Genomic DNA, 26,178 nt, shown 5'->3' with positions numbered 1-26,178 from the left:
AGGTAGACCACTTAAGGTCTGCACTTCCTCTCCATATGCAAAGAGCTAAGAAATAAGGGGCAGTGATGAAGGAAGGGAGAACACAGCTGAGCAATGACCAGGCTACCCCTGGGTCCCAGACTGGTCCAGAATTAGGCCAGGGAGGACTGGAAATGGGACAAGGACAGGGAAGGAAGGAAGGAGTCCATGAGCAGGAAAGAAAAGAGAAAATGAAAAACAAAAAAATAATAATTTGGTGATTGAGGATGCTAGGTTGCCTCCTGTAATGACCTTGTACTTGTGCAGCACTACCTGTTCTGTGAGTTCAGGTCCAGCCAGTGAACTTTTGATGATGCAGTGTGTGAGAGCTTCAGGAGGCACAGAGAAGGGTGAACCCCGCCCTGTTGGTGTCCCAGGACCTATGTTTTTGCACAGACAGACACATACATCAGAAATAGTGCATGCCCTTGACTTGTTCTCCCCAGCACCCAGAAACCCCTCACCTTGGGCAAAGCTTATTACTCGTGTTTACAGTCTGTCACGTGAGGGCAGGGACCCTGTGCATTTTGTGTCTCAGTCACCATTCCATTATTGCCCACAACCCAGCATTATGCCTTGTCCGAAGAAAGCCCTCAACTGATTCCATGTTTGTTTAATTGAACTTGATTGTTTAAAACAACTAGAGCAAGGTGAGGGCCAAGGGCATCTGGAGCATGATTATGCGCTGAAGTGTCTGGTACCAGTAATTCTAGCTGGGGGAGGAAGGCTTCATGGTGGAGGTGGGATTTGAAATGGGACTTACCTGAGACAGAGAACTTAGATTAAGGGAGATGAGCGAAGATGAAGACAGAGGGTCAGCCCAGGCTGTTCATTGCGCCCTGATAGGAGAGGAGGTGACTGCATTCCCCAGAGAAGGTGAGCAGGAAAAGGAAAGAAGTTCTTACAATCCAAAGGCAGCTAAAGTCGAGAGGTGGGGAGGCAGGAGTCAGCTGTAGGAAATTGGTACAAACTTAATACACATGTGAAGGACTGATGAACTGTTTGATTTTTTTTTTTTTGACCACACCACATGGTATGTGGGGTCTTAGTTCCCTAACCAGGGATTAAACCTGTGCTCCCTGCATTTGAAGTGTGGAGTCTTAACCACTGGACTACCAGGGAAGTCCCTGTTGAGTTTTTTTTTTGTCTGTCTCTTTTTCAATATTTATTTATTCGGCTTCACTGGGTCTTAGATGTAGCATGAGGAATCTTTGATCATTATTGAGCCAGGCAGGATTTTTTAGTTCAAGCGTGTGGGATCTAGTTTCCTGACCAGAGATCAAACCCGGGCCCCGCCTGCATTGAGAATGCAGAGTCTTAGCCACTGGACCACCGGGGAAGTGCCAGGGTTGATGAATTGACCATGTAAGTAAATTTTCTGTGTTCACTTTTAGCCTGATTCTATAACATTAGGGATCAGCAAATTGGTACTCCTGTGGTGGGGTTGTGCTCACAGATGTTCCATCCAAGAACAGAGAATATGAAGAAACTAAGCTCCAGAAATAAGTGAATAACCTCAGAAGTGGTAGTCCCGAGCCCTCAGTTGGCAACGGATGACAGAGCGTAACCGAGTGTGGTTCTCAGGCCTAGCTGCATACTAAACGATCCAGGAAGCTGAATAATCCAGGCAAAGGGGTGAAAGTTACACAGGCGTATGTACGTTTGTCAGCACTTACGCAACTGTTTACTTACAATGGGTACATTTTATTATATATAAATTATACATAAATATAGTTAATTAAAAAACAAAACATAGCGGAGCAGAAACCTCCATGGGAACCAGTGCCAGTGTAGGGAAACCTAACCTGTAATCGACAAATTGCTGGAGGCTCAGTGTGGACAAGTCTGAGAGCTGAAAACTTCAGGTGGGAGAGGTAATGCATCACATAGTGATTACGGTCAATAATACCGAGTCATAAACTTCAGAGTTGCTAAGAGACTAGATCATAATTGTTCCCGCCACAAAAAAAAAAAAGGAATGATAATTATGTGACATGATACAGCTGTTAGTGAACGCCACGGTGATAATCACATTGCAACATATAAATGTATCAAATCAACATAAAGTACACTTAAATTATGACAATTGAAAGTTGGTAAGAGAAAGCAAAAACACACCCTAAACTTCAGGGGTGCCCAGTCACTAGAGGTGGAACTTACGCTTCTGGGAGTTTTTTACTTCCTGGAGCTCCACCAGGTCCTCACTCATCTGCAATGGATAGTGAAAGTGAAAGTCGCTCAGTCGTGTCCGATTCTTTGCGACGCCGTGGACTATACAGTCCTTGGAATTCTCCAGGCCAGAATACTGGAGTGGGTAGCCTTTCCCTTCTCCAGGGAATCTTCCCAGCCCAGGTGTCCCGCATTGCAGGTGGATTCTTTACCAGTTGAGCCTCAGGGGAAGCCCAAGAATACTGGAGTGGGTAGCCTATCCCTTCTCCAGCAGATCTTTCCCACCCAGGAATCGAACCAGGGTCTCCTGCATTGCAGGTGGATTCTTTACCAATTGAGCTATCAGGGAAGCCCCTACAATGAATACTGGAGGAAAATGCTTCCGGCAGGAGAAAGGGAAAGGACCACTTTGAAATGTGCCAGAGACTTCTGTTCTTCTCAACAAGGTCTGCTCTGAGGAGAAGCTGTCTTCCCAGGGCCTGGCCTACCTGGGGGAAGGGACGTGCCAACTCCAGGCCACTCTAGCTATGCTATTCCACCTACGGGTGGGGAGTGAGAACCGAGAAGCACCAGTGAAGGGCATGGTCCACCAGCTCACCAAAAAATTGAGACCTGATAGCAGGATCATGCAACCCTTCCCTACCCCAAACCTTACTCTCACATCACTAAAGGTCTGTTGACTGCAATGTATCCTGTCTACCTAGTATATCTTGTCTACCTTTCAGTAAAAGTTTACAAGGCATTCTGAAAGGCAAAAACACAGTTTGAGGATACTAAGCATCAGAACCAGAATCAGATATGGTAGAAATGTTGGAATTATCAGATTATTAATTTAGAAACCTACAATTAATATGTTAAGAGCTTTATGGGAAAAGTAGACAACATGCAAAACCAGATGATGTAAAGAGAAAGATGGAAATTCTAAGAATGAAAAAGAAATGCTGGAGATCAAAGCCACTGTAACAGACATGAAGGATGCCTTTGATGGGCTCATTAGTAGACTGGACATGCTGAGGAAAGAGCTTTGAGCTTGAGGATATGATGCTAGAAACTTCCAAAACTGAAAAATAAAGAGAAAAAAGACTGAGGAAAAAATTCCCAAAACAGAACAGGATGGACTATCCAAGAACTGTGGGACAAGTACAAAAGTATGATGGGTGTAATGGAATACCAGAGGAGAAGATAGAAAGGGACAGAAGAAATGTTTGAAGCCATAATGACTGAGAATTTTCCCCGATTAATGCCAGACATCAAAGTACAGATCCAGGAAGCTCAGAGAACACCGAGCAGGATAAATCCCCTCCCCACATCATATTCAAACTTCAGAAAGTCAAAGAGAGAAACATTCTGAAAGAAGATGGGGGGTGGCGCCTCACTTATAAAGGAGCAGAGGTAAGAATTGCATCTGACATCTCAGAAACCATGCAAGCAAGCAAGAAGAGAGTTCATTGAAGTGTCTGAAGTGTTAAAGGGAAAAAACAAAAGCAAAGCACCAACTTAGAATTCTGTACCCTGTGAAATTATCCTTCACGAGTGAAAGAGAAATACTTTCTCAAACAAAAATTGAAGGAATTTATTGCCAGTATTCCTACCTTGCAAGAAATGTTAAAAAGTTCTTCAGACAGAAGGAAAACTATATAGGTGAGAAATTCAAATCTATATAAAGGAAGAGCATTGGAGAATGAATACATAAAAGTAAAGTAAAATAAAAGCTTTTATGTTTCACAGATAACTTGTTCAAAATAATAATAGCAACAATGTATTTGACTGTGAATGCTTATGTATGTTTTAAACATCAGTGGTCTAAATACACCAGTTAAAAGATGGAGATCGTCACATGGATTCAAAAACAAGACCCAACTACAGGAAACCAACTTTGAATATAAAGATATATAGATTAAAAGCAAAAGAATGGAGAAAGATGTACTATGCTAACATACTCAAAAGGAAGCAGGAGTAGCTGTATTAACTTCAGACAGAGAAGAAATTTCAGAGCAAACAAAGTTATCAGGGATAAAGAGGGGAATTATATATTAATACAACAGGAAGACATAACAATCCTTAATGTTAACAACAGCGTATTACACATTCTCCTTAAACTTACAGCAAACATTCAGCAAAATCACTTTCTGGGTCATAAAGCACACTTTAACAAATTTAAAAGAATAGAAACCCTGACTGTGCTCTTTTCCCCATGGGGGCCCAGTGTGCAATGGCTGCAGATAGCAGTCTCCCTGGTAGTGTACGCAACCTGTTGCCTGTACAGGTTGCCCTAAGGGACCTTGGAGACAGCTCTTCCTAGTGGGCATTCATGACTGGCCTTCTGTTTCCCATTCTAGACTCCAGACAGGTATGCGCGGTGCCTTTGGAAAGCCCCAGGGCACAGTGGCCAGGGTCCACATTGGCCAGGTCATAATGTCCATCCGCACCAAGCTGCAGAACAAGGAACATGTGATTGAAGCTCTCTGCAGGGCCAAGTTCAAGTTCCCTGGCCGCCAGAAGATCCACATCTCTAAGAAGTGAGGATTTACCAAGTTCAACGCAGATGAATTTGAGAACATGGTGGCAGAAAAGCGACTCATCCCACACGGCTGTGGGGTCAAATACATCCCTAATCGTGGTCCCCTGGACAAATGGCAGGTCCTGCACTCATGAGTATCAGTGCTGTCCCCTCCTTAATCATGCTCACCAATAAATGCTATTTCCTGTCAAAAAAAAAAAGAATAGAAACCATACAGTGTATGCTTTTGGACCACAAAAGGCAATGGCACCCCATTCCAGTACTCTTGCCTAGAAAATCCCATGGACGGAGGAGCCTGGTAGGCTGCAGTCCATGGGGTTGCTAGGAGTCGGACATGACTGAGCGACTTCACTTTCACTTTTCACTTTCATGCATTGGAGAAGGAAATGGCAACCCACTCCAGTGTTCTTGCCTGGAGAATCCCAGGGACGGGAGAGCCTGGTGGGCTGCCGTCTATGGGGTTGCACAGAGTCGGACACGACTGAAGCGACTTAGCAGGAGCAGCAGAAGCAGACTTAAACTAGAAATTAATAACAAAAAGATTGCTGGAAAGCCTCAAATACTTTAATACTTTAAAATATTTTAAAGTAATATTTTAAATAATACTTTAAAATATTTAATACTTTAAACAACATACTTCTAAAGAGTCAAAAAAGAAATTTCAAAAGTATTTTGCAGTAATGAAAGTGAAAATACAGCTTATTATAATTTGTGGGATACATTGAAAGCAGTGCTTAGAGAATTTATAGCATTGTTGAAATGTATGTATTAAAAAGGGCTTCCCAGATCTGCCTGCCAGTGCATAAGACTTGGGTTTGATCCTGGATTGGGAAGATCCCCTGGAGAAGGAACCGGCAACCCACTCCAGTATTCTTGCCTAGGAAATCCCAGGGAAAGAGGAGCCTGGAGGGCTGCAGTCCATGGGGTCTTAAAAAGTCAGACACAACTGAGCACACACACACATACATATTAGAAAAGAAAAAAGATCTAAAACCAATAATCTAAGCTTCCACCTTTAGTCAGTCAGTCAGTTCAGTTGCTCAGTTGCGTCCGACTCTTTGCGACCCCATGAATCACAGCACGCCAGGCCTCCCTGTCCATCACCAACTACCGGAGTCCACCCAAACTCATGTCCATCGAGTCGGTGATGCCATCCAGCCATCTCATCCTCTGTTGTCCCCTTCTCCTCCTGCCCCCAATCCCTCCCAGCATCAGGGTCTTTTCCAATGAGTCAACTCTTCGCATCAGGTGGCCAAAGTATTGGAGGTTCAGCATCAACATCAGTCTCTCCAATGAACACCCAGGACTGATCTCCTTTAGGATGGACTGGTTGGATCTTCTTTCAGTCCAAGGGACTCTCAAGAGTCTTCTCCAACACCACAGTTCAAAAGCATCAATTCTTCAGTGCTCAGCTTTCTTCACCGTCCAGCTCTCACATCCATACATCACCACTGGAAAAACCATAGCCTTGACTAGATAGACCTTTGTTGGCAAAGTAATGTCTCTGCTTTTCAATATGCTATCTAGGTTGGTCATAACTTTCCTTCCAAGGAGTAAGTGTCTTTTAATTTCATGGCTGCAATCACCATCTGCAGTGATTTTGGAGCCCCCAAAAATAAAGTCTGACAATGTTTCCACTATTTCCCCATCTATTTCCCATGAAGTGATGGGACCAGATGCTGCTAGAAAAAGAAGAGCAAACTAAACCCAAAGTAAGCAAGAAAAGAAATTTTTAAAATTACGTCAGAATTATAAGTAAAATTGAAAATAGGAAATCAGTAGAGAAAATCACCGGAAACAAAAGCTGGTGGTTTTTTGAAAGATCAATAAAGTTGACAAGCCTCTAGCCAAATCACTAAGAAAAACAGAGAGAAGACACAAATTACTAGTATCAGAAATGAAAGAGGGGGCATTGCTATAGATTCCATGGGACATTAAGAGGATAATAAAGGAATATTTTGAACAACTCTCTGCCTACAAATTTGATAACATGGGGGAACTAGACCAATCCCTTGAGAGATCCAGTCTGCTAAACTAGGAAGAAACAGACAATCTGAATAGGTATATATCTATTAAAGGAATTCAGTCAATAATTAATAACCTTCCAAAACAGAAAGCACAACACTCAGATGGCTTACTGGCGAATTCTAACTAGACATTAAATGAAGAAAGTATACCAGTTCTGTCAACAGTCTCTTTCAGAAGATAGAAGTGGAGGGAACACAATTGACCCTTGAACAATGCAGGGGTTAATTGGTGTATAATTTACAGTTGGCCCTTGTATCTGTGTTTCCTGTGTATCCATGGATGCATCCATGGATGCAACCAATCAGAGATCATGTGGTACTGTAGTATTTACTACTGAAAAATATCTATGTATAAGTGGACCCACACAGCTCAAGCTAGTATTGTTCAAGGGTCAACTTTACTTAAAATTCATTCTATGAGCCCAGCATTTCCCTACTACTAAAACAGGGCAGAGGGGCGGATTATAAGAAAAGGAAACTGCAGACCATTATCTCTCATGATCAAATGCAAAAATCTTTAACAAAATATTAGCAAACAAATCTACAATGTATGAAAATAATTATACACCTGTTCAAGTATAGCTCAGACGATAAAGCATCTGCCTACCCTGCGGGAGACCTGGGTTCAATCCCTGGGTCAGGAAGATCCTCTGGAGAAGGAAATGGCAACCCACTCCAAGATTCGTGCCTGGAAAATCCCATGGATAGAGGAGCCCAGTAGGCTATAGTCCATGGGGTCGCAAAGAGTCGGACACAACTAAGCAACTTCGCTTCAGTCAAGTGGAATTTATCCTAGATATGCAAAGCTGGTTGAGTATTCAAAAATCCATTAATGGGAGATTCCCCTGGTGGTCCAGGGGTTAAGAATCCAACTTGCAATGCAGGGGACACAAGTTCAATCTCTGATCGGGGAACTAAGATCCCACATACTGTGGGGCTGCTGAACCCGCAAGCTGCAAATGGCTGCAACAGCTGAGCCACCACGAAAGATCCCACATGACCCAGCAAAGATCCTGTGTGCTGCAATTAAGAACCAACATAGCCAAATAAAATTTTAAAAAATCAATGTTATCCACCACATCAACAGGCTGAAGAAGAAAAATCACATGATCGTATGAATACACACAGAAAAAGCATTTGACAAAATCCAGCATGTATTCATGATAAAAAGTCTCAGGAGTAGAGATGAACTTTGTGAGCTTGATAAAGAACATCGACAAAACACATGCAGCTGATATTGTACTTAATAGCGAGAAGCTCGATGAATCTCACCTTGGATATAACAGTGATTTTCAGTGCGACCCCAAAGGCACAATCCCTAGAAGAAATAATTAATACACTAGACTTCGTCAGCTGGTAAAGAATCTGCCTGCAATGCAGGAGACCCCGGTTCGATTCCTGGGTTGGGAAGATCCGCTGGAGAACGGAATGGCCACCCACTCCAGTATTCTAGGGCTTCCCTGGTGGCTCAGCTGATAAAGAATCCACCTGCAATGTGGGAGAGCTGGGTTCCATCCCTGGGTTGGGAAGATCCCCTGGAGAAGGGAACAGCTATCCACTCCAGTATTCTGGCTTGGAGATTTCTGTGGACTGTATAGTCCATGGGGTCACAAAGAGTTGGACACAACTGAGTGACTTTCACTTTCACTTTTCAGAGTTCATTGCAATCAAAATAGTCTATTCTGCAAAAATCAGTGTCAATAGAATGGGAACACAAGCCGCAGACTAAGAGAAACCTTTTCAAAAGATGTATCTGATAGTGGACAGGTATCCAAAATATAAAAAAAAACTCTTAAAATCAACAATAAGAAGAAGAATAGCTCAATTTTTTTAAAAATGGGCAAAAGACCCAGACAGTTACTCATCAAAGAAGATATCCAGATGACAAGTAAGCAAGTGAAAAATATGTTCAACATCTTTTATTAGGGAATTGCATTTTAAAATGACAGTGAAGTATCACTACACATCTGTAAGAGTAGCCAAAATAGGAGACCACTGAGACCACAAACGCTGGTGATTCTGTGGAGCAGAAACTCTCAGTCATTGCTAGGGGGAAGGCACCGTGGTACAGCACTTTCGAAGACAGTTTGGTTGTTTCTTACAAAACAAAATATATTTTTACCATCTGCTCCAAAAATCATACTCCTTGATTTTTACCCAAAGGACTGTGTCCACACCAAAACCTCGTTACAGATGTTTATAGCAGCTTTAGTCATAATTACCAAAGCGTGGAAGCAAGCAAGATGTCCTTCAGTAGGTGAATGGTTTAAACTGGTACATCCAGGCAGTGAACTAGGAAGAAATGAGCTGTCAAACTATGGAATGACATGGAGGAAACTTAAATGTGAATTATTAAGTGAAAGCAGCCAGTCTGAAAAGGCCATGTGCTGAATGATTCCAAATATTTGATATTCTGGAAAAGGTGAAATTGTGAAGACTGAAAATGTCACTGATTGTCTGGAATTAGTCGAAGGGAGGTATGAGTAAGTAGAGTGAGAGGAGCCTTTTTTTCTTTTTTTTAACCTATCCTTTGGTTGCCTCTTTTAAAAAAAAGTTTACTTATTTATTTTTGGCTGTGCTGGGTCTTTGCTCCTGCACAGGCTTTTCTCTAGTTGCAGAGAGTGGGAGCTACTCTCTAGCTGGGGTGCTCTGGTTTCTCTTGTTGTGAAGCATGGGCTCTAGGCACACAAGCTTCAGTAGTTGTAGGACAGTCTCAGTTGCTCTCTGGCATGTGGAATCTTCCTGGACCAGGGATCGAACCTGTGTTCCCTGTATTGGTGGGGGAATTCTTAACCACTAGACCACCAGAGAAGTCCCCAAAGGAGTTTTAGAACAGTGAATAAAACCTCTTTTCAATCAATTCTTCCCAGGCTGCTGCTGCTGCTAAGTCACTTCAGTCGTGTCTGACTCTGTGCAACCCCATAGACGGCAGCCCACCAGGCTCCCCTGTCTCTGGGATTCTCCAGGCAAGAACACTGGAGTGGGTTGCCATTGCCTTCTCCAATGCAGGAAAGTGAAAAGTGAAAGTGAAGTCACTCAGTCGTGTCCGACTCTCAGCGACCCCATGGACTGCAGCCCACCAGGCTCCCCCGTCCCTGGGATTCTCCAGGCAAGAACACTGGAGTGGGTTGCCATTTCTTTCTCCAATGCATGGAAGTGAAAAGTGAAAGTGAAGTCACTCAGTCCAGGCTACCACTGTTTTAATTTCTCCAGTAGATCCACTTTGTCTGTTCTTGAACTTTGTTTGGACATTGCCCAGCTTATGATAGTTTGACAATTTTTTGACTTCGTGATGGGTGCAAATGCAATAGACATTCAGTAGATTGCACTCTGCATTTTGAATTTTGATCTTTTCCAGCAGTAGCGATATGTGGTCCAGTACACTCCTGCGATGCTGGCAGCAGCAGTCCCGCTATCCCAGGGTGAACTACTGATACACTCAAACTGTTCCCGACCCAGACAGCCATGTGTTTTTCACTTTCAGTGCAGTAACCAATAAATTACATGAGATATTCAGCACTTGTTATGAAATAGGCTTTGTGTCAGATGTTTTTGCCCAACTGTTGGCTGATATAAGTGTTCTGTACTTGGCTAAGCTGTGATATTTGTTAAGTTAGGTATATTAAATGCATTTCTGATTTATGATGTTTTCAACTTATGATGGGTTTTTTGGGATATGACCCCATCACAAGTCGAGGAAGGTCTGTCTATGAACGGAGTCATACAGTAAATGACTCTCGTGTCTGGTACTCTCACTAGAAATGGTTTTGAGATTTGTCCATGTTGTTGCTTGCATCAGTTTTTTTTTTTTTTCAGTTGGTGAGTAGCATTCCTAATTTTGGCTAAGCCACAATTTGTTTATCAACTCTTCTCTTGATGGGAATTTTAGTTCTTTCCATTTTGGGCTATTATAAATAAAACTACTATAAACTTCCTTGTACAAGACTTTGTGTAGACACATAATTTTATTTCTCTTGGGTATATAGGAATAGAATTGCTGGCTCATAGGGTAGGCATATGTTTAGTTTTCATAAGAAATTGCTAAACTCTATTTTATAGTATCTGTGTCATTTTATACTCTCACCACCAAGTTATACGCAATACAGTTGGTCCACACCCTTGTGACGTTTGGCAGTATCAATCTTTTAATTTTAGTAATTCAAGTGGGTATGAGGTGGTCTCTCATTATGGTTTTTCTTTGCATTTCTAAGCTGGCCAGCGAGGCTGAGGACTTTGCCATTACCTGTTGCTTATTCCTGTATCTTTCATGAAGTATTTAAATCTTAGGTCATTTTTAAATTGAATTGTCTTCTCATTGACTTGTAGGAGTTCTTTTTATATTCTGGATATGAGTCCTTTGTCAGTCATGTTTTACACATTTCCTGCTCACTTTCAGCCTTTTTCTTTGTCTTTTAATGAGCAGTTTTTAGTTTTGATGGGGTCCAGTTAATTTTTTTGTCTTGTATCATTAGTGCCATTTATGTCTTGTGTAGTAAATCCTTTCCTGCCCCAAAGCTATGAAGATATGATTTTCTAGACATATTTTCTTCCAGAAACTTAGCTTTTGACTTTAGTTCTGTGATCCATTATGAATTAATTTTTCTGTATGGTGTGACATATGAATTAAGGTTAATTTTTTCCATACAAATATCTATATGTTCTAACTCTGCTTTAAAATATTTTCATATTTTCCTTTCCCCATTGAATTGCATTAGAATCCTTATTGAAAACCAATTGTATATGTGTATGTGTATTCTAGACTTCCTATTGGACTATCCAAAAAAAAATTTTTTTTCTGGCCTTTCGTGTCATGTGGCCTATGGGATCTTAGTTCCTGACCAGAGATTGAACCCACACCCGCTTCAGTGGAAGCCCAAGTCTTGACCACTGGATGACCAGGGAAGTCCGTGGATTGTCCAAATTTGGTACCCATATAACGCTGTCTTAATTGCTGCCTCTTTATTGTAAGTTTTGAAATCTTATAGTATAAGTCTTCCAACTTTTTTCTTTTCCTTTATGATAGTCCTAGCTATCTGTGGTCTTTTAGCTTTCCCAAAGTTTTTAGAATCAGATCATTAAGTTCTAGAAAATGTCTGCTGGGATGGTGAATGGAATAAAATTGGGAGAGAACGGACATCTTAGTAATATTGAGCCTTCCAACTCACAAACATGGAGTATTTCTCTACTTATGTAGGCTTTCTCTTTCCTTAATGACACTTTTCTTCCTTTCCCTTTTTTCTTTTTTTTCTTGTTTTGGCTGCACCTCATGACTTGTAGTCTTAGTTCCCTGACCAGGGATTGAACTTGGGTTCTGGCAGTGAACAGTCCTGTTCAAAACAAAAACTACCAAGTCCTAACCATTAGGCTGCCAGGGATTTCCCTGTAGGTTTTCTTTAATTTCTCTCAACAGTGGTTTGTGGTTTTCAATGTCAAGCTCATGTCCATCTTTCACTAAATGTATTCCAATGTATTTAATACTTTATCATACTCTCATAAACTTTGTATTTTAAATTTCATTTTCAATTGTTTATTGGTAGTATATAGAAAATACAATTGGCTTTTGTATATTGATCCTGTATCTTGCGATCCTGCTACATTAATTCATTAATTCTAATAGTTTGTCAGTTACTTTAGGTTTTCTAAGTATATAATCTTTCAATTAAGAATAAATGCAGTTTTATTCATTCCTTTCCTATCATTATGCCTTTTATTTATTTTTCTTGCCTTGCTGTGGTGACTAAGACCTTCAGTGTTGAAATACAATGAATGTTGTCCTGATCCTAGAGGGAACACTTTCAATAATTCACTGTATTTATCAAGAGTTTAAAAACTGTCAGTATCTCAACCAATTTCCTCAGTAGTTCCTGCTTTTATCTATGAACTTTAACATCACTTCAGGTACGTTTTCTATCTCATTTAAACATAAATCATCAAGATTTAGAGGTGGTTTTCTCTACTCCTCTAGTTTGATGCCCCTCCCTTGCCCTGGCCACTTGCCAAGTCCTCTGTGCTTTCTCCTGGGCTTATTAATACCTTAGCAGTGCCCCACAGTTGACCCGAAGAGAGATTGTTTTCCCTCTTCCCGCTTGATGCTGCCTCTGATGGATATCATGAGGCCTGCCTTTATACCTTTATGCCTCTTAACGCTGAAAGGTGTTTTGTTATGTTTTGATATGGACCATTTTTATAGTCTTTATTGAATTTGTTACAATAATGTTACAATTTGTTACAATATCGTCTTTCTTATGTTTTGGTTCTCTGGCCAGGAGGCACCTGGGAACTTAGCTCCCCAACCAGGTATTGAACCCACACCCTCTGCACTGAAAGGCGAAGTCGTAACCACTGGGCTGCCCGGCAAGTCCCTGAGAGGTGGCTTTGAATGAGATCCTGGGTCCCCAGCCTCAGCTTCCACAACCTGCTTTCCATCCAAGTCCACTTGCCTCCCTAAAACTACACACTCCAGACTACGGGACACTCCACGGTCACACACTGCTGGCTCTGGATGCTTCAAACCAGTGTCCTGGACCACCCATTCGAGGGATGCTCTCAGACCCGGGATAAAGTTAAATAGTTACATCTGTGGACCCATGTGATGCTGATTTCCTGATTTCTGTTTGTTCTTGATCCGTTTTTTATTTGGGGGGTTTTGTTTGTTTTGGTCCCCCCTCATATCGGTTTTCAATGAGCTCTCAGGAAGCAGAGGGCTTCCCAGGTGGCACAGTTGGTAAAAACATCTGCCTGCCAACACAGGAGACATAAGAGATGCAGGTTTGATCCCTGGATTGGGAAGATCCCCCGGAGGAGGAAATGGCTACTCACTCCAGTATTCTTTCCTGGAGAATTCCATGGACAGAGGAGCCTGGCAGGCTACAGTCCATGGGGTCACAGAGAGTCAGACACAACTGAGCATGCACATATACTCAGGAAGGAAGGATTCCTGCATGTGTGGGCTCATGGGTCGGGGTAGGGGGCTGGGCAGGTATGGCTGGAATGGAACCTACGAGAAAAGAAAGTTTCCTGATTGGAGCAACAAACTGAGGGAAAGCAGATGTGTGGGGCTAAGTTAGAAGACCTAGGACACCAGAGCTGAGGAATGGATATTGATAAAGCCGCATTTATAACTTTGTCTTCCTGGATGTTCCCAAGTCTATCCTTAAAGAGGCTCCTCCAGCATCTGGATGGCCATGGGGGCACTGCCCTGGCCTGGACAGTAAAATTGGGAAAACCAGTTAAATGATGAGTCGGTGAGTCTAGGAACCCAGCAGCAGAGCTTTGACGAGAAGGTACAAAATCTTGGGGGGTGGGGTGCTCTGGGTCAGAGCCCAGAGACCCCAACAGTGTGTTAATAAAATCTGAGGACAACATTCTGAGGGGCCTGGGGAGGTTTCTAGGGGCTGGTCTTCGCCCTCTGGAAGCTTGAACTAGCAGCAGGGTGGGCTAGCTAGCATCATGGGAGTCTCCTGTCTGGCTGTGGTCCTTCTGACCTTTGTTTAGGTCTGGGGTTGGGGTGGTCAAAAAGTTAAGGTCCAAGCAGGTGACTTAAGTAAGGATGCTAGCCCTGTGTGGGTGCAGGCACACGCTGGGTGGGGTGTGGGTGGTGTCTCAGCTAGCTAGGGTAGGGCCTTCTTGCACTCTGCTGCCGCCCCTGTCACACACCTTTGTCCCAGCCCCGGAAGGGATCTAGGGCCCCCTAAATGCTAAGAGCAAAGGCCCGGGGAGAGGAGTCCAGGCGTCTCGGGCTTCAGGATAAACCAGACACTCAGGGTGAGGATTGGGTGTTCTTCCTGGAGGGGAGATCCGGTCCAGGCAGAGGAACTTGTTTGTGGGCAGTTTCATCATTGCCTCCCTTGGGGCATGGACCCAGTTGGCCGGCCTATGCGAGCCACCTGTCGACAGGGCTTCCTGCGCCCTGGTGCCCCTGCCCCCTCGGAGTTCTGAGAAGCAGCTGTTGCCGGGCCCCTTGCCTGCCCGTGGCCGGCCTCCCGGATGGAGGATATTGTCACAGCCTGCGGGGACAGCTTGTTAGTTCCTGACGATCAGGACACGGAAGGTGGCACAGGAGTTGTGGGGTGGAGACCCTGCTGCAGAGGTGGCAGAGGAGGGAGGAGGGGCCAGTGGGAGAAAGGACAAGAGGGACAGAAGAGTCTCAGGAAGAGAGGCCATGCCAGGCCTGGGAAAAAGCTGGGGGAGTCTGGGATGGGGCGTTCTCAGCGCTGATGTGAATGGAGGGTGTGACCACCCCTTCGCCTGATTTCAGGATGGGTGACATCTTTCCTTTTGTTTAAATAAGTTCCCGAGTAACAACTCCTAAATGGATGGGGTGACTCAACAGAGGCCAGCAGTCCGCCTGTGGGGTTCACCCACTGCTCCCTGGCATTTCCTATGAGATCTGGGGAGTGCACGTGACTCATGCCCCGGGGCCTCCCTGGTGGACGACCACACCTGGCCCACCTCTTTCTTTCAGCTACACACGGGTCCTCCACCTACCCAGGGCCACACCTCCCAGCTCTGCCTCCCCTGCCAGGGCTGTGACTTTGGCTCACCCCCACCCCCCCCCCCACCCCCGACAAGCCTGCCTTTCCTGGGAGCCCCGACATCGCTGCCATTGGGGTCAAATCCTCCGGCTCTGGCACAAAGCGTCTTTTCCTGTCTCTGTCTCAGATTTCTGAATTGTAAGATGAGCCTCGGGCTCACCGCTCACTCCTCCTTGCTGTGTGGAGCCATGAATTCCTGTCTTTAAGGAGCTTGGAGCTTGTCAGATGAGAGATTGGCCAAAGTCGGCTTCTGTCCCCCAGCAGCCCTGCCTCCCTTCCTGACCGTCTACCATGCAGACAAGCACAGACTCTAGGGCAGGGCCCCCAGGGGCCTCAAGCCTCAGCAGTTTCCCCTTCTCCAGGCCTCACTCTGCTCACCTCCAGAGCATCTGAATGCTGCTTACCACCTGTGTCCTTCTTGCTAAAATTATGCAAATAATGCATGCTGTTTAAAGAAAGAAAGAAAGAAAAAGAAAGAGAAAAATCCAACATTGTTGACTTGGGTTTAAGTAAAATGTAAGAATCACCACTTCTCCCACCTCTCCTGTAGAATCATGAAATGTGCCTCAAATCCAGCCCCCTCTGTCCACCCCCTTCTCTAAGCATTTACCAGATTCTCGTATTCAAGTGTCTTTAGCTCTCCTTTGAGGTCGGGGACTGGCCGTCTCTCTCTGTGTCTTCGATGCTGGGCACAGTGCCTAGTGTATTGTGGGCATTTGTTAAGTATCCTTTGAAAAAAATAAGTGAATGAAGGAACGAATGAATAATAAGATCTAGCGTTCAAATCTCTGCTGTTTCCTTGTTGGGTGAACCTCAGTTTCTTCACCCTTAAAATTGGGATAATAATTCATGTTCTTTTGAAGTTAAATACAATGCCAGTGTTGGTGCCAACACAGTTCGTGGCAAAATGTGAGCCTTCAGTAAGTGCTGTTGAGTTAGATTCTAAAGGGACCCAGTTGCCCTCCCTCCCCAGACCTGGGCTGCCCCGGAGGCTACCGAGTGTTCCTATCCTGCCAGCCACTCCCCTTCCAGTGCAGGGCCTGTGCGGCCAGCTATTGAGAAAAAGGGATAAGAAGCTGCCAGCTGCCCTCAGGGAGCTCATGGTTGGACTCGGGAGAGGTAAGCAAGCCCCAGCCAGGAGAGTGGTTATACAGATGCTGAACCTGAGCCCAAGGGTGGGGGAGGAGAAGGGAGCACAGGGGAGCCTTGGGGTGATGGGCCAGGGAGTTTGAGAATAATGGACACATGAGTGTCAGGCCATCATCTATAGATTCAGACAGGATATTCCATGTAGGAGCCGGGTGTGACATCACCTGCCACGTTTTCCCCAGATCTTAGCTGATCCTTCTGTGTCAGGGTCTCAAACTTCTTTGCCATGATCCACAAAAAAGTGCACTTTGCATTGCCAGTATAAACACACACACCTGCGTTCTATATATAACAGGAGCAAGCTAACAGCACAATACTTCCTCCAACTACAAGGTGGGGGGGTGACGGTAATGTTTTCCTTTCTGTACAGATACTGTTTGTGTCCCACTAAACTGATTCCATGGACCACTTATGGGTGGTGGTCCTCAACTCGGAACATACTGCCCAGCTCAGCTGTTCCATGTGAGGTTGTCTTCCAGTCCCTTTCTGCCAGAGCTCGTGAGCTCTGATGTTTAGCTGAGAAGCCCACAGCTCACAGAGGGTCAGAATTTATCTGGGATGTACACCAGCTAAGTGGCAGAACCAGGGGTCACATGCAGGGATATATGACTCCAAAGCCCAGCACCGGGTCATGTCCCTGTCTCTGACACTTTGCATGGGGGTTCTGCCAGCTGTGCACTGGACCGCAGATCAAGGAACATTCATGGCCCATTTCTTTGTGCCCCGGAAAGCTTGGCCAAGGTGACAGCTAAGCCTGCCTTATATTATCAAGTGCCACTCAGCCTAAAACTGAACAAGCAGGCCTCAGAAAACAAAGTCTTAATACCTGCCCCACCCCTGCCAACATGCAAGAGTTGGTTTTTGAGAAAGGTGCAGTAAGATGAACCTACTGCCCAACAGCCAAATATAATAGGATCAAACCATGTCTTCACTGCTCACTGGGGCTTCCCTGGTGGCTCAGCCTGTAAAGAATCTGCCTGCAATGCAAGAGACCCGGGTTTGATCCCTGGGTTAGGAAGATCCCCTGGAGAAGGGAATGGCAACCCACTCCAGCATTCCTGCCTCAGAATCCCAAGAACAGAGGAGCCTAGTGGGCTACAGTCCATGGTGTCACAAAGAGTCGGCCACAACTGAGTGACTAACACTCTCTGCCCACAGCACTGGCCTCATAACTCTCTCCCCCTCCTTTGAAACCCCTAACTCAGAAATTAGGGGGTGGTCTCCTGTGCTACCCCAAGGAAAGAAGGAAAGCTGGGGAAAGACAGGGAGAGAAGAACAGATGAGTTGGGAGGAAAAGAGCTGAGGAAACCAGGAGTGCAGATGGGCCATGGGTGTCTGGTATCTGAAATCCTAAACCTGTGGAAGGCAGTGAGTTTTATAGGAAGAAGGAGGGGATTAAAGGCATGTCCTGTCACGGTTGTAAAATCGTGGGTGGGTGGAGGGAGAGGGGTCTGAGTGCCCTGCTGAGATAAGGGCAAAGCGAGTGAGAGAGAGGGGTCTGAGTGCCCTGTTGAGATAAGGGCAAAGCGAGTGAGACTGTGAGCAGGACAGGTGTCCTACCACGCTGGTCTCTCCTCTTCTTTGTGCCAGACAGCACGGGTCATTGATCAGATTATCATGCATGCTGACCGGCGCGGGCTGGAAGGAAGTGTAGACTTCGAAACAGAGACCACTGTTATGTTCAGTTTGCCTTTGTGTGTATATATATACTTTTTAAAAATTAACTTAATTCATTTTTGGCTGTGCTGGGTCTTTGTCGCTGCAGTTGGGCTTTCTCTAGTTGCGGAGAGCAGGGGCGTCTCATCGTGATGGCTCCTCTTGTTGCAGGCACGGGCTGTAGCTGTGCCACACGGGCTTAGTTGCCCCGAGGCACGTGGAATCTTCCCGGACCAAGGACAACATATTTAAAACATATTTTTATTTATCTGGCTGCACCAAGTCTTCTACTTATTTATTTATTTGGCTATGAGGGTCTTAGTTTCAGCATTCGGGGTCTATAGTTGAAGCATGCAAGATCTGGTTCCCTGACTGAGGATGGAACTTGGGCCCCCTGCATTGGGAGCATGGAGTCTCAGCCACTGGACCACCAGGGACAGTAGTTCCCGGGTATATACACAGTTTTGTACTATGTTAATTTCTCTCTACTGATGCTTTTATAAAAGACTCATCTTTCCTCTTTGTGTTCACAAGGTTAAGCAGACTTCTACACCAGTTAAGCACTCACTCACTCCTAAGTAGTGAGGTAGCTGGTTATCTGGTAGCTCTGCTTTGACTCTCTGTCTGGGATAAATAAAAACCAAGTGAAAGGGTAAAGTGGGGGACGAATGAGCACCATGCTGACCGTCCCCAGGAACCAGCGTGGGCCCCAGTGTCCTTTCCCACCTGGGACCCTGAGAGCCCAGTGAGGGAAAGGAAGGCCTGTCTACACTGTCTCCCCAGCCCCATCCTTCTTGCATCACAGAGTTTCTTTGGATAAACCCCAGATCGATTAAGAATTGGCTATTGCTGAGATTTGCCAAGGGGAGACATTTGTCTCCATCCGTGGGGTGATCTGCGATTTCTGGCCTTTCTCACGCTTTGTCGCCCCATTTTCGGAATGTCCCACTGGGTGAGATACTGTCTCCCCGCCACCCTCCTCTGTCTTTGGGGGAGGAGCCCGGAGCCCCTTGGTTCACCTGGCTCAGGTTTGCTGTCTGCCAGGAGACAGCTCTCTGAATGGGTCTGCCTCTCAAATCGCCGGCATCCGGAGCTGATAGGAGTTGGGGGCGGTGGGTGGGGAGCTGGAAACAAAGCTGTGTGGAGCCCGCCAAGTGTTTTCACCCCTCTCCCATGAAGAGCCCTAGATAGGTGACAAGCAGGAGGACTGCCACCTGCAACTCCATCCATGGTGTTTTGTCTTCTTCTATTTGCATAGATTTGAGCCAGTTAAGCTTCTTATAAATCAGACTGTAACCCAATTTCTCTCACATTTTTTTAACCTCAAAAACTGCACTGGTACAGTGTGCCTATAGACTTGTCCCTGAAAAATTCTGTGTAGTTCAGAATGTTTTCTAGGGACCAAACTATTTGAAACGTATCATGTTGTTGTTGATGTTTAGTCTCTAAGTCATGTCCACTTCTTTTACGACCCCATGGGCTGTAACCTGCCAGGCTCCTCTATCCATGGGATTCTCCAGGCAAGAATACTGGGATGGGTAGTCATTCCCTTCTCCAGGGGATGTTCCCCCCCAGCCAGGGATCGAACCCATGTCTCCTGCATTGCAGGAGAATTCTTTACTGTCTGAGCCACCAGAGAAGCCCATTAAATGTACTGGGGGACTATAATCTGTAATATTTAATGGAACCCATGATAGATCTGCCAACAAAATGCAGTTTTCATTTATGTGTGTTTATCACCGAATCTCAGAAGGTAACATTTGGAATATCCCTTTTTAAAAAATTAAGTTATTTTTTTATTGAAGGATAATTGCTTTACAGAATTTTGTTGTTTTCTGTCAAACCTCAACATGAATAAGCCGTAGGTATACATATATCCCTCCCTTTTGAACTTCCCTCCCATCTCCCTCCCCATCTAAAAAATTAATTTTGATTGGAGTGTAGTGGATTTACAATGTTGTGTTAGTTTCTGCTGTATAGCAATGTGAATCAGTTATACATATACATATATCCACCTTTCAGATTCTGTTCCCATAAAGGTCATTATAGAGTATTGAGTAGAGTTCCCTGTGCTGTATGTACAGTAGGTTCTTTTTAACTGTCTTTTTTTAGTTACCTATTTTATATGTAGTAGATAAAGATTATTATTATTATTTAAAAAAATGCTTATTTATTTGGCTGCGTCAGGTCATCATGCAGGATGTTTCATTGCAGCACAAGCACTCAGCGTTGCAGCGTTCGGGTTCAGTTGCCCCACGGCATGTAGGATCTTAGTTCCCCAAGCAGAGATCAAATCCCGGTCCCCTGCATTGGAAGGCGGATTCTTAACCACTGGATCCCCAGGGAAGTCCCTGGAATATCCTTAAAACTCATCATTTGATAGAGGAGAAAACCGAGGGTCAGAGAGGTCACAAAGCTCATGAGAGAACAAGGACTCCTGCCCCAAGGCCCATCCTATCACAGACAGTGGATACAGCACAGGTTTCTAATTTTGATTCTCCTCTGTTGTATTTCTATCTCCTTCCATCTATTTAAAAACTGTATTTTTTAAAAACTCCAAGGCATAAAATGCAAACAATGTCTTCTGAGAAGTAACCAGCACAGAGGCCTGGCATGCTTTCTGCTCAGTTTTGTTTATGCCTATACAAACCCCTATATCTAAAGACAAATGTGCATTTTTAAATAAAGCTTTTATTTCAAAATAGTTTTATATTTACAAAAAAGTATAGATAGTACAGGGAATTGTAATTTACCTTACGTCTCCGGGCTAAGGTGCTTTAGTTATGTCCAACTCTTTGCGACCCCATGGACTGTAGCCCACCAGCCTTCTCTGTGCATGGGATTTCCCAGGCAAGAATACTGGAGCGGGTTGCCATTTCCTTCTCCAGGGGATCTTTCCAATCCAAGGACTCAACCTGTGTCTCCAGCATCAGCAGAAAAGTTCTTTGCCGCTGAGCCACCAGGCAAACCTACCTCACATCTAATTTCCTTTATTATTCACATCTTAAGTTAGTTATTAGGAGAAAGCAATGGCGCCCCACGCCAGTACTCTTGCCTGGAAAATCCCATGGACGGAGGAGCCTGGTAGGCTGCAGTCCATGAGGTCGCTAAGAGTCGGGCACGACTGAGCGACTTCACTTTCACTTTTCACTTTCATGCATTGGAGAAGGAAATGGCAACCCACTCCAGTATTCTTGCCTGGAGAATCCCAGGGACAGAGGAGCCTAGTGGGCTGCTGTCTATGGGGTCGCACAGAGTCGGACACGACTGAAGTGACTTAGCAGCAGCAGCAGCAAGTTAGTTATTATGGTGTATTTTTTACAATAAACAAATTTGGGTACATCATTGCTTTTTAATACTTTATTTGGCTACACTGGGTCTGAGCTGCAGCCTGTGAGATCTAATTACCTGACCAGGGATTGAACCCAGGCCCCCTGCACTGGGAATGCAGAGTCTTAGCCTCTGGCCCATCAGGGAAGCCCTGGGTACATCGTTTCTAACTGAAGTCCACACTTCATTTCTGTTTCCTTTCAGAGGGCCCTTTTCTGGTCCAAGGTGCCATCCACGTCACCACACGCCATCTATCCCCATGTCTCCTTAGGCTATGACAGTTGCAAGTGTTACTGGGCTAGCTTCACTTCTGTAATATATTTGATGACTTTTTCCCACATGACTCAGATGTGAGCATCTTTCCAGGTGAGTGAGTGAGGCCTTCCACGCCTTCTAAGTCACCAGTGTTCTACTGAAAGTCTCCTCCCCATCCCTTTATTTGCCCTTGGCAGACAGCCCGTCTGGCAGTGTCCTGGGGCCTCCTCCTGGGGAGTGAACTAGACGCTTCCTGCTGCCTCGGAGTTTTGACGTGACAGGAGGCAGAGACCCAGGGTGTAGATGGACTGATGGAGCTTGGAGGAGAGGGGCTAGAGGCCTGCAGTGCTGCCGGGCAGCCACCTGCACCCCCTGTCCATACTGGCTCCACCGGTTTGACAGTCTACACGGCTGGTTGAAGTGCTTCCCTATAAGAGGGTTGGGCTTGTTCTGGGAAGTCCTTCAAAAGGAAGGGATGCTGACAATGGGAACCACCCATCAGTGAGGCCACCACCACCCGACCTCACACGCACAACACCCCTGACTGGCCCTGGGCGTCTCCAGCAGGGGCTTGGCGGCCACCTGTCAGGAGCACTTGAGTAAAGGCTTGGTATTGATGTGAAAGGAATTCCTGATGGTTATCAGTTTTTTGTGGGGGCGGTGGGGGGGGAGGTGTGGGCCTCCCTGGTGGCTCAGACAGTAAAGAATCTCCCCAAATTTTTTAATACTCGGTGTGGTTTTGGTTTGTTTTTTCGGTTGTGCCACATGGCATGCAGGATTCTATCTCCCAACCAGGGAATCAAACCTGAGCCCCTGCAGTGGACGCACAAAGTTCTAACCACCGGATTTCCAGGGAAGTCCCTGATGATTCTCAAATGAAGCGGAAAAGAGCTGAAAAATTACGTAGCCCTAGTCCCAGGCAGCGAGGCCAGAATGTCTCCTCTTGCAGTCACTTCTAACTTTCTCTGCAGCCCCAGGCTGGTCCAAGGGTGGGCGTCCAAGTAATCTTAGTTAATAAACAGAAAGCTTCCAGATCTTTCACATTGTCTCTGGCTCCTCAGAAGGACCCAAACTTACCTTCAGACAACATTTTCTATTTCACCTGTTGAACCCAGGCTGGGTTCTCTGCAGACATCCCCTGGAGCATAAGAGCCTCTGTGTGTGTGCTCAGTCATGTATGACTCTTGTGACTTCTTGGACTGTGGCTGCCCCAGGCTCCTCTGTCCATGGGATTCTCCAGTCAAGAATACTGGAGTGGGTTGCCGTGCCCTCCTCCAGGGGATCTTCCCTACCCAGGGACTGAACCTGAGTCTTCCGTATTAGCAGGTGGGTTCTGTACCACTGAGTCACTCTGATCTGCCTCAAACCCTCTCCACCATCCCAAGCCCCACACCCACCTCCTCAGTTCTCAGTTCAGTTGCTCAGTTGTGTCCAACCCTTAGTGACCCTAGGGACTGCAACATGCCAGGCTTCCCTGTCCATCATCAACTCCCGGAGCTTGCTCAAACTCATGTCCATCGAGACAGTGATGCCATCCAACCATCTCATCCTCCATCGTCCCCTTCTCCTGCCTTCAGTCTTCCTCACCTTCTCAGCCCTGGCCTTTTCCCTCTGACCTCTCCTTTACACAGTGTCCTAAAACAGAGCTCCACAGTCCTTGCTCCCCTGGCCAGGGATTACACACAGACTCCATTTAGGCGTGACCTTCTCTGGCTGGGGACTTAGGCAAGCCAGCATAAGGGAAGAAAGATATAGCCCTCTGTCTCCTTCCACAAATATCCCCCCAGGAGGCTTCCCACGCTGCAAAATAGAACAAGCCCTTTCTCAGAAGGGAGTGAGGGAGCCGAAGTCCTTTCTCCCACACAGCCCAGGAAGGCTGACCAGACATTGTATGACCCATGCTGGGCAGAAGCACCAGGCTCCACTGGGAAAGGTGGAGACCCTACTGGTTTTTCTCACCCAACCAGGAGTCTCTGCCAGGTCCAAGCAGATGTCTGAGGCAGACACACTCCCGGGATGCTGCTCTGCAGCCCTTCACAGGTGAAGGATACTTTGTCCTGAGGATGTCTGTACTTACTGATCCCCTTGGTCCTCTACGTCCCCTCCTTCTGGAACCAGGACCCCATATAGGTGGGGGGGATGGGCTCCTTTAGCAAAGGGCTGACAGCCTAGAAGTACTTTGCAGAGTGCATTTGCTTAATAATAAATGAGCATTAGAGGGCTTCTCTGGTGGCTCAGGCGGTAAAGAATCCACCCGAAAAAAAAAAAAAAAAAAAGAATCCACCCGAGATGTGGGAGACCTGAGTTTGATCCCTGGGTTGGGAAGATCCTCTGGAGAAGGGAACAGCTACCCACTCCAGTATTCTGGCCTGGAGAATTCCATGGGCAGAGGAGCCTGGCAGGCTACCGTCCATGGGGTCGCAAAGAGTTGGCCACAACTGAGTGACTTTCACTTTCTGGGGCCACTGTGTTTTAGGAAACTCAGCATTGAGAGGATGGGGGCCAACAGGAGAAGCTGTCCTGGATAGGGAGGGGAGCTGTCCTGGATAGGGAGGGGAGCTCTCCTGGAGGACTGGGCTGATCCTGAAACCTGGATGTGGAATGGGAGGACAAAGAGCAGCTTTGCTCCAGGAGTCTTTACTTTCCCCAATGCTCATTTCTTCGACCCGAATCAGGTCTCTGCTCCTGTTTGCTGGGACCTATTTTAAGAGAGTCTTATAAATATACAAAAGCGGAAATGTCTGGATCAGGGCAGGGGGGTGGGGTGGGGGGGGCAGGAGGATGTGGTTCACTCTAGGACAGGATCTGACTCAAATCACACCTCCCTCCCGGATTCCAGGCTGGGGGGAGGGGGGAGGGGCTGCCTCCGAGATGGTGTTTTGACGGAGGTGGTGTTTGGAAGGAGATGCTGAGAGCAGGACTGGGTGGTTCTAACTGTGGTCTCCATGGTGTGTGTCCCCAGCTAGAGCCAACTACAGGGCAGAGAAGGGTGCTGTGGGCTGAGATGGTGGAAGCAGGGAGCAGAAGGGACCCTCTTGTCCTCACTCCCGGAGAGCCTGTGCCTTGTCCTGAGAGAGTCTCCTTAGGGGTCACCCCTCTTGTCTTCCCCGAGGATGGAGACCTTATGACAATGGTCCTGTCCAGGACCTAGCGAATGTAGCCTGTGCTCACAGGACTGAGTCTTAGAACCGGGAGAAATAATCCAGCCCCCGACCCTTGTTTTTCAGGTACGATGAGTGAGGGTCCCCCTCCCTCTTCTTAGCCAGCCAGCTGCAGGACCTCTGTGTGCCATCCAGCCCAAGCACATTTTGACAGGCATGGAGCAGCCGTGGACAGGGCAGCGGGTGCCCTCTGCGGGGGCTGAGCTGTGGCAGCAGAGGGCCGGCAAGGCAAGGTACCCTCCTGGCCACATTGCACCAGGACAAGTGTTTTGGAGAACCGGGAATTCTACGTGCATTTGCCCAGAAGCTGAGCTGGTGGCCTGCTGGCTTTGTGAGCGGTGGAGATAAGACTATTGTGTCAGCTCTTTGAGGGGTTGGTGTGGGCTTCCTAGGGGGTGAGAAAGCACTGTAGGTGGGGGCGGCATCTCAGGTTTCCTCCCGCCATCTGAGAAGCTCTTTGTCGGGGCTGCTGGGAGTGGGAGGGGGCGCTGGTAAGGAGAGTCTAGGCTGAGACAGAAACAGGCCCTTTCAAGCAGTGCAAGTCAGACTCTTTGTGAGCTGTTTACCTGCCTCCTGCCCAAGGGTGCGGCGTGAGTCATTTAATCTAATTGGTTTAATAAGTAAATGATCTGGGCACAGAGAGGAGGGGGTGCGTCTGAGAGGGGGGCAGCGTTATCTACAAACCCTACCGCGCAGCTTTGAAAAGAAACCTGTTGCCAGCTCTCTAGGGATGAGTATCCAGAACTGGGGGTGGAGATGCTGGGTGGAGGGGAGGGGTGGGGGTAGAGATGCTGGCTTGGGGGGTAGGGGCGGTGGCGAAGATGCTGTGGAAGGGAAGGAGGGAGGGCAGCGGGGAGCCCCAGATGTTAGGTGGAAAGAGAAGTGGAGGCCTTGTGGGCGTATTTGTTCATTAAAGTGTACAATTCCATGGTTTTAGTATATTCTCGAGGTTGTGCAACCATCACCACTATCTAATCCCAGAACATTTTCATCATTTTCAGAAGAAATGCAGTACCGGTCAGTGGTCGCTCCTTACTCCCCTCCTCCCCACCCCAGCACTGGAGACCTCTCATCTACTCTCTGTCTCTTGTGGACATTTCACATAAATGTGATCACGTGTTACGTGGCCTTTTGTGCTGGGTTTTACTTAGCATCATTGGAGGCCCCTCTGTGTTGTAGGCTAGACCTGCATCTCATTGCTTTTTATGGCTGAATAATATTCCATAGCGGATACACTACTGCTTTCTGTTTGTTGTTCATCCCTGATGGACATTTGGGTGGTTTCCACTTGTTGGCCATCTGAGTAATGCTGCTGTGATGTTTCTGTTTCTCCTGGATATACATCAAGGAGTAAAGTT

The 26,178-nt window shown here is 46.2% G+C and overlaps 1 protein-coding gene, 1 long non-coding RNA gene and 1 other non-coding gene across 3 annotated transcripts in view; all 3 read left to right on the top strand.

The window, feature by feature from the left end:
- Positions 1–26,178, top strand: part of B4GALNT3 (beta-1,4-N-acetyl-galactosaminyltransferase 3) — a 95,449-nt gene that overhangs the window by 22,349 nt on the left and 46,922 nt on the right. The window lies entirely within an intron of this gene.
- Positions 906–13,319, top strand: LOC129643591 (uncharacterized). Its single transcript, XR_008710396.1, has 3 exons — positions 906–1,383; positions 9,606–12,888; positions 13,002–13,319. It is a non-coding gene; the product is annotated as an uncharacterized LOC129643591 (long non-coding RNA).
- Positions 4,345–4,481, top strand: LOC129642582 (small nucleolar RNA SNORA70). Its single transcript, XR_008709836.1, has one exon. It is a non-coding gene; the product is annotated as a small nucleolar RNA SNORA70 (small nucleolar RNA).

The sequence above is a fragment of the Bubalus kerabau genome, chromosome 1 (assembly GCF_029407905.1).
Source record: "Bubalus kerabau isolate K-KA32 ecotype Philippines breed swamp buffalo chromosome 1, PCC_UOA_SB_1v2, whole genome shotgun sequence".
Lineage (NCBI taxonomy): Eukaryota > Metazoa > Chordata > Mammalia > Artiodactyla > Bovidae > Bubalus > Bubalus kerabau.
The sequence above is the reverse complement of the archived record's forward strand: the minus strand, read 5'-3'. Positions and strand labels throughout refer to the sequence as shown.